Source organism: Oncorhynchus nerka, unplaced genomic scaffold, assembly GCF_034236695.1.
Source record: "Oncorhynchus nerka isolate Pitt River unplaced genomic scaffold, Oner_Uvic_2.0 unplaced_scaffold_899, whole genome shotgun sequence".
NCBI lineage: Eukaryota > Metazoa > Chordata > Actinopteri > Salmoniformes > Salmonidae > Oncorhynchus > Oncorhynchus nerka.
Genome location: NW_027040399.1, coordinates 107725 through 115769, shown reverse-complemented (window position 1 = coordinate 115769; position 8045 = coordinate 107725).

The window sequence follows — 8045 nt, the reverse complement described above, 5'->3', positions numbered from 1 at the left end:
AATGGGGTGTGTAGAAATACAGATAAACCTAGGGTATGGCTAAATGGGGTGTGTAGAAATACAGATAAACCTAGGGTATGGCTAAATGGGGTGTGTAGAAATACAGATAAACCTAGGGTATGGCTAAATGGGGTGTGTAGAAATACTTGTTGGGGTCAGGGAGAGAGTTGAGTTATGTACTAGACTGGTGGGGGTCAGGGAGAGAGTTGAGTTATGTACTAGACTGGTGGGGGTCAGGGAAATAGTTGAGTTATGTACTAGACTGGTGGGGGTCAGGGAGAGAGTTGAGTTTTGTACTAGACTGGGGGTCAGGGAGAGAGTTGAGTTATATACTAGACTGGTGGGGGTCAGGGAGAGAGTTGAGTTATGTACTAGACTGGTGGGGGTCAGGGAGAGAGTTGAGTTATGTACTAGACTGGTGGGGGTCGGGGAGAGAGTAGAGTTATGTACTAGACTGGTGGGGGTCAGGAGAGAGTTGAGTTTTGTACTAGACTGGTGGGGGTCGGGGGAGAGAGTTGAGTTATGAACTAGACTGGAGGGGTGGGGGAGAGAGTTGAGTTATGAACTAGACTGGAGGGGTGGGGGAGAGAATTGAGTTATGTACTAGACTAGTGGTTGTCGGAGAGAGGGTTGAGTTGTGTTCTAGAGAGCTGGGGGTCAAGGAGAGAGTTGAGTTATGTACTAGACTGGTGGGGGTCAGGGAGAGAGTTGAGTTTTGTACTAGACTGGGGGTCAGGGAGAGAGTTGAGTTATATACTAGACTGGTGGGGGTCAGGAGAGAGTTGAGTTATGTACTAGACTGGTGGGGGTCAGGGAGAGAGTTGAGTTATGTACTAGACTGGTGGGGGTCGGGAGAGAGTAGAGTTATGTACTAGACTGGTGGGGGTCAGGAGAGAGTTGAGTTTTGTACTAGACTGGTGGGGGTCGGGGAGAGAGTTGATTTATGAACTAGACTGGAGGGGTGGGGGAGAGAGTTGAGTTATGAACTAGACTGGAGGGGGTGGGGGAGAGAATTGAGTTATGTACTAGACTAGTGGTTGTCGGAGAGAGGGTTGAGTTGTGTTCTAGAGAGCTGGGGGTCAAGGAGAGAGTTGAGTTATGTACTAGACTGGTGGGGGTCAGGGAGAGAGTTGAGTTTTGTACTAGACTGGGGGTCAGGGAGAGAGTTGAGTTATATACTAGACTGGTGGGGGTCAGGAGAGAGTTGAGTTATGTACTAGACTGGTGGGGGTCAGGGAGAGAGTTGAGTTATGTACTAGACTGGTGGGGGTCAGGGAGAGAGTGAGTTATGTACTAGACTGGTGGGGTCAGGGAGAGAGTTGAGTTTGTACTAGACTGGTGGGGGTCGGGGAGAGAGTTGAGTTGTGCAAAAGGAACTAGACTGGAGGGGTAGAGAGTTGAGTTATGAACTAGACTGGAGGGGGTGGGGGAGAGAATTGAGTTATGTACTAGACTAGTGGTTGTCGGAGAGAGGGTTGAGTTGTGTTCTAGAGAGCTGGGGGTCAAGGAGAGAGTTGAGTTATGTACTAGACTGGTGGGGGTCAGGGAGAGAGTTGAGTTTTGTACTAGACTGGGGGTCAGGGAGAGAGTTGAGTTATATACTAGACTGGTGGGGGTCAGGGAGAGAGTTGAGTTATGTACTAGACTGGTGGGGGTCAGGGAGAGAGTTGAGTTATGTACTAGACTGGTGGGGTCGGGGAGAGAGTAGAGTTATGTACTAGACTGGTGGGGGTCAGGGAGAGAGTTGAGTTTTGTACTAGACTGGTGGGGGTCGGGGAGAGAGTTGAGTTATGAACTAGACTGGAGGGGGTGGGGGAGAGAGTTGAGTTATGAACTAGACTGGAGGGGGTGGGGGAGAGAATTGAGTTATGTACTAGACTAGTGGTTGTCGGAGAGAGAGGGTTGAGTTGTGTTCTAGAGAGCTGGGGGTCAAGGAGAGAGTTGAGTTATGTACTAGACTGGTGGGGGTCAGGGAGAGAGTTGAGTTTTGTACTAGACTGGGGGTCAGGGAGAGAGTTGAGTTATATACTAGACTGGTGGGGGTCAGGGAGAGAGTTGAGTTATGTACTAGACTGGTGGGGGTCAGGGAGAGAGTTGAGTTATGTACTAGACTGGTGGGGGTCGGGGAGAGAGTAGAGTTATGTACTAGACTGGTGGGGGTCAGGGAGAGAGTTGAGTTTGTACTAGACTGGTGGGGGGGGGAGAGAGTTGAGTTATGAACTAGACTGGAGGGGGTGGGGGAGAGAGTTGAGTTATGAACTAGACTGGAGGGTGGGGGAGAGAATTGAGTTATGTACTAGACTAGTGGTTGTCGGAGAGAGGGTTGAGTTGTGTTCTAGAGAGCTGGGGGTCAAGGAGAGAGCTCAGTAGTGCAATAGACTTGTTGGGGTCTGGAGGATCATTTAGTTAATTACTAGACAGATTTGGTTCAGGGAGAGAGTTGAGTTATGTACTAGACTGATGTGGTTCAGGGAGAGAGTTGAGTTATGTACTAGACTGATGTGGTTCAGGGAGAGAGTTGAGTTATGTACTAGACTGATGTGGTTCAGGGAGAGAGTTGAGTTATGTACTGGACTGATGGGGTCAGGGGAAGAGTTGAGTTATGTAATAGACTGATGTGGTTCAGGGAGAGAGTTGAGTTATGTACTGGACTGATGGGGTCAGGGAAGAGTTGAGTTATGTAATAGACTGAGGGTCAGGGAAAGTTGAGTTATGTACTAGACTGATGGGGGTCAGGGAGAGAGTTGAGTTATGTACTAGACTGATGGGGGTCAGGGAGAGAGTTGAGTTATGTACTGGACTGATGGGGGTCAGGAGAGAGTTGAGTTATGTACTAGACTGATGGGGGTCAGGGGAGAGTTGAGTTATGTACTAGACTGATGGGGGTCAGGGAGAGAGTTGAGTTATGTAATAGACTGATGGGGGTCAGGGAGAGAGTTGAGTTATGTACTAGACTGATGGGGGTCAGGGAGAGAGTTGAGTTATGTAATAGACTGATGGGGGTCAGGGAGAGAGTTGAGTTATGTACTAGACTGATGGGGTCAGGGAGAGAGTTGAGTTATGTACTAGACTGATGGGGTCAGGGAGAGAGTTGAGTTATGTAATAGACTGATGGGGGTCAGGGAGAGAGTTGAGTTATGTACTAGACTGATGGGGGTCAGGGAGAGAGTTGAGTTATGTACTAGACTGGTGGGGGTCAGGAGAGAGTTGAGTTATGTACTAGACTGGTGGGGGTCAGGGAGAGAGTTGAGTTATGTACTAGACTGATGGGGTCAGGGAGAGAGTTGAGTTATGTACTAGACTGATGGGGGTCAGGGAGAGAGTTGAGTTATGTACTAGACTGATGGGGGTCAGGGAGAGAGTTGAGTTATGTACTAGACTGGTGGGGGTCAGGGAGAGAGTTGAGTTATGTACTAGACTGATGGGGGTCAGGGAGAGAGTTGAGTTATGTAATAGACTGATGTGGTTCAGGGAGAGAGTTGAGTTATGTACTAGACTGATGTGGTTCAGGGAGAGAGTTGAGTTATGTACTGGACTGATGGGGGTCAGGGAGAGAGTTGAGTTATGTAATAGACTGATGTGGTTCAGGGAGAGAGTTGAGTTATGTACTGGACTGATGGGGGTCAGGGAGAGAGTTGAGTTATGTAATAGACTGATGTGGTTCAGGGAGAGAGTTGAGTTATGTACTAGACTGATGGGGGTCAGGGAGAGAGTTGAGTTATGTAATAGACTGATGGGGGTCAGGGAGAGAGTTGAGTTATGTACTAGACTGATGGGGGTCAGGGAGAGAGTTGAGTTATGTACTAGACTGGTGGGGGTCAGGGAGAGAGTTGAGTTATGTACTAGACTGGTGGGGTCAGGAGAGAGTTGAGTTATGTACTAGACTGATGGGGGTCAGGGAGAGAGTTGAGTTATGTACTAGACTGATGGGGGTCAGGGAGAGAGTTGAGTTATGTACTAGACTGATGGGGGTCAGGAGAGAGTTGAGTTATGTACTAGACTGGTGGGGGTCAGGGAGAGAGTTGAGTTATGTACTAGACTGATGGGGGTCAGGGAGAGAGTTGAGTTATGTAATAGACTGATGTGGTTCAGGGAGAGAGTTGAGTTATGTACTAGACTGATGGGGTCAGGGAGAGAGTTGAGTTATGTAATAGACTGATGGGGTTCAGGGAGAGAGTTGAGTTATGTACTAGACTGATGGGGGTCAGGGAGAGAGTTGAGTTATGTAATAGACTGATGGGGTTCAGGAGAGAATTGAGTTCTGTACTAGACTGAGGGGGTCAGGGAGAGAGTTGAGTTAAGTACTAGACAGGTGGGGGTACTAGACAGGTGGGGGTCAGGGAGAGGGTTGAGTTCTGTACTAGACAGGTGGGGTACTAGACTGATGGGGTCAGGTAGAGAGTTGAGTTCTGTACTAGACAGGTGGGGGTACTAGACTGATGGGGTCAGGTAGAGAGTTGAGTTCTGTACTAGACAGGTGGGGGTACTAGACAGGTAGACAGGTAGAAAACACATGTTGACTCCCCTGTAGAGAATACATCAACGCCATCCTCCTCTTTCATGCATCTTACATGTCTATGACTCTGTCATACAGGACACCAATGCTATGGGTGACAATATAATCAACCCACACAGTATCTAGAACTACACAATTATTAAATATTTACTGACTAGAAATATAATAAACCACACAGTATCTAGAACTACACAATTATTAAATATTTACTGACTAGAAATATAATAAACCACAGTATCTAGAACTACACAATTATTAAATATTTACTGACTAGAAATATAATAAACCTACACAGTATCTAGAACTACACAATTATTAAATATTTACTGACTAGAAATATAATAAACCTACACAGTATCTAGAACTACACAATTATTAAATATTTACTGACTAGAAATATAATAAACCACACAGTATCTAGAACTACACAATTATTAAATATTTACTGACTAGAAATATAATAAACCTACACAGTATCTAGAACTACTGTCTGACCATAGTATTCTTTGTTTTCCTTGTTATTTTCGTTAGGTCAGGGTGTGACATGGGTGATGTATGTGTTTTTGGTCTTGTCTAGGGGTTTTGTATGTGTATGGGGCTCCCACCTTTCTAGGTATATTGTATGTCTATGGTTGCCTAGATTGGTTCTCAATTAGAGGCAGCTGTCTATCGTTGTCTCTGATTGGGAACCATATTTAGGCAGCCATATTCTGTGGGTACTTTGTGGGTGATTGTTTCCGTGTCTGTGTCTGTTTCACCACACGGTACTGTTTCGGTTTGGTATTTGTACGTCCTCGTTTATTGTTTTGTATTTCATTAGTGTTCAGTGTTTGTCTTATTAAAATCATCATGAACACGTACCACGCCGCATCTTGGTCCGATCCTTCCTCCTCTTCAGACGAAGAGGAGGAAATCAGCCGTGACAACTACACAACTATAAAATGTCAAAGTGAATTAAATGCTGTTTGGCCCTAAACAGACAGGACACGGTGGCAGACTATCTGACCACTGTGACTGATAGAAAACAGACAGGACATGGTGGCAGACTATCTGACCACTGTGACTGATAGAAAACAGACAGGACAAGGTGGCAGACTATCTGACCACTGTGACTGATAGAAAACAGACAGGACACGGTGGCAGACTATCTGACCACTGTGACTGATAGAAAACAGACAGGAAATGGTGGCAGACTATCTGACCACTATGACTGATAGAAAACAGACAGGACACGGTGGCAGACTATCTGACCACTGTGACTGATAGAAAACAGACAGGACACGGTGGCAGACTATCTGACCACTGTGACTGATAGAAAACAGAGAAACAAATGGACAATGTAGAGACAATGTGAGCATAGCCTTGCTATTGAGAGAGGTCACCATAGGCAGAGAGAAGACAGCCTATGTGCCCACTACTCACAAAATGAGGTGGAAACTGAGATGCACTTCCTACCCTCCTGCCAAATGTACGTCGATATAGGAGACATATATTTCTCTCATATTACAAGGCACCCAAAATAATTTGAAAATATAATATTGACAAGCTCCTGTATCTGTTAGGTAAAATACCACAGTGTGTAATTATGTCAGCAGAATGTGTGACCTGTTGTGATGAGAACAGGGTAACCAGTGGAGAACAAACACCACAGTAAATAAAACCTAGGACGAGATTTATCACTTTAGTTCATTTCCCTTGACATTTGTACTTCTCCACTTCTACACTTCTAAACACCAGCTACCTGCGAGGGCCCTAGTGGAGCCAGCTGGTTGAGAGGGCCCTAGTGGAGCAGGCTGGTTGAGAGGGCCCGAGTGAAGCAGGCTGGTTGAGAGGGCCCTAGTGGAGCCAGTTGGCTGAGTGGGACCTAGTTGAGCCGACTGGTATAGAGGGCCCTAGTGGAGCTAGTTGGTTGAGAGGGCCTTCGTGGAGCCAGCTGGTTGAGAGGGCCCTAGTGGAGCCAGATGGTTGAGAGGGCACCAGTGGAGCAAGCTGGCTGAGAGGGCCCTAGTGGAGCCAGATGTTTGAAAGGGCCCTAGTGGAGCCAGCTGGTTGAGAGGGCCCTAGTGGAGCCAGCTGGCTGAGAGGGCCCCTAGTGGAGCCAGCTGGCTGAGAGGGCCCTAGTGGATCTGGATGACTGAGAGAGCCTTAGTGGAGCCGGCTGGTTGAGAGGGCCTTAGTGGAGCCGGCTGACTGAGAGGGCAATAGTGGAGCCAGATGGTTGAAAGGGCCCCTAGTGGAGCCAGCTGGCTGAGAGGGCCCTAGTGGAGCCAGATGGTTGAGGGGTCCTTAGTGGAGCCAGCTGGTTGAGAGGGCCCTAGTGGAGTCGACTGGTTGAGAGGGCCCTAGTGGAACCAGCTGGCTGAGAGGGCCCTAGTGGAGCCAGCTGGCTGAGAGGGCACGAGTGGAGCCGGCTGGCTGAGAGGGCCCTAGTGGAGCCAGCTGGGCCCTTGTGGATCCACCCAGCTGGTTGAGAGGGCCCTATAGGAGCCAGCTGGTTGAGAGGGCCCTAGTGGAGCCGGCTGGCTGAGAGGGCCCTAGTGGAGCCAGGTGGCTGAGAGGGCCCTAGTGGAGCCGGCTGGCTGAGAGGGCCCTAGTGGAGCCGGCTGGCTGAGAGGGCCCTAGTGTAGCCGGCTGGCTGAGAGGGCCCTAGTGGAGCCGTCTGGCTGAGAGGGCCCTAGTGGAGCCAGCTGTTTGAGAGGGCCCTATTGGAGCTGGCTTGTTGAGAGGGCCTTAGTGGAGCCGGCTGACTGAGAGGGCCTTAGTGGAGCGGCTGGTTGAGAGGGCCTTAGTGGAGCCGGCTGACTGAGAGGGCCCTAGTGGAGCCAGCTGGCTAAGAAGGCCCTAGTGGATCCAGCTGGTTGAGAGGGTCCTATAGGAGCCAGCTGGTTGAGAGGGCCCTAGTGGAGCCAGCTGGTTGAGAGGGCCCGATAGGAGCCAGCTGGTTGAGAGGGCCCTACTGGAGTCGGTTGGTTCAGAGGGCCCTAGTGGAGCCAGCTGGCTGAGAGGACCCTTGTAATGTTTCCATCTGGTTGAGAGGGCCCTAGTGGAGCCAGCTTGGTAAGAGGGCCCGATAGGAGCCAGCTGGTTGAGAGGGCCCTAGTGGAGCCGTCTGGCTGAGAGGGCCCTAGTGGAGCCGTCTGGCTGAGAGGGCCCTAGTGGAGCCGGCTGGCTGAGAGGGCCCTAGTGGAGCCGGCTGGCTGAGAGGGCCCTAGTGGAGCCAGCTGGCTGAGAGGGCCCTAGTCGATCCAGCTGGCTGAGAGGTTCTTAGTGGAGCCAGCTGTTTGAGAGGGCCCTATTGGAGCCAGGTGGCTGAGAGGGCCCTAGTGCAGCCGGCTGGCTGAGAGGGCCCTAGTTGAGCCAGGTGGCTGAGAGGGCCCTAGTGGAGGCGGCTGGCTGAGAGGGCCCTAGTGGAACCAGCTGGCTGAGAGTGCCTTAGTGGAGCCGGCTGGCTGAGAGGGCCCTAGTGGAGCCAGCTGGCTGAGAGGGCACGAGTGGAGCCGGCTGGCCGAGAGGGCCCTAGTGGAGCCAG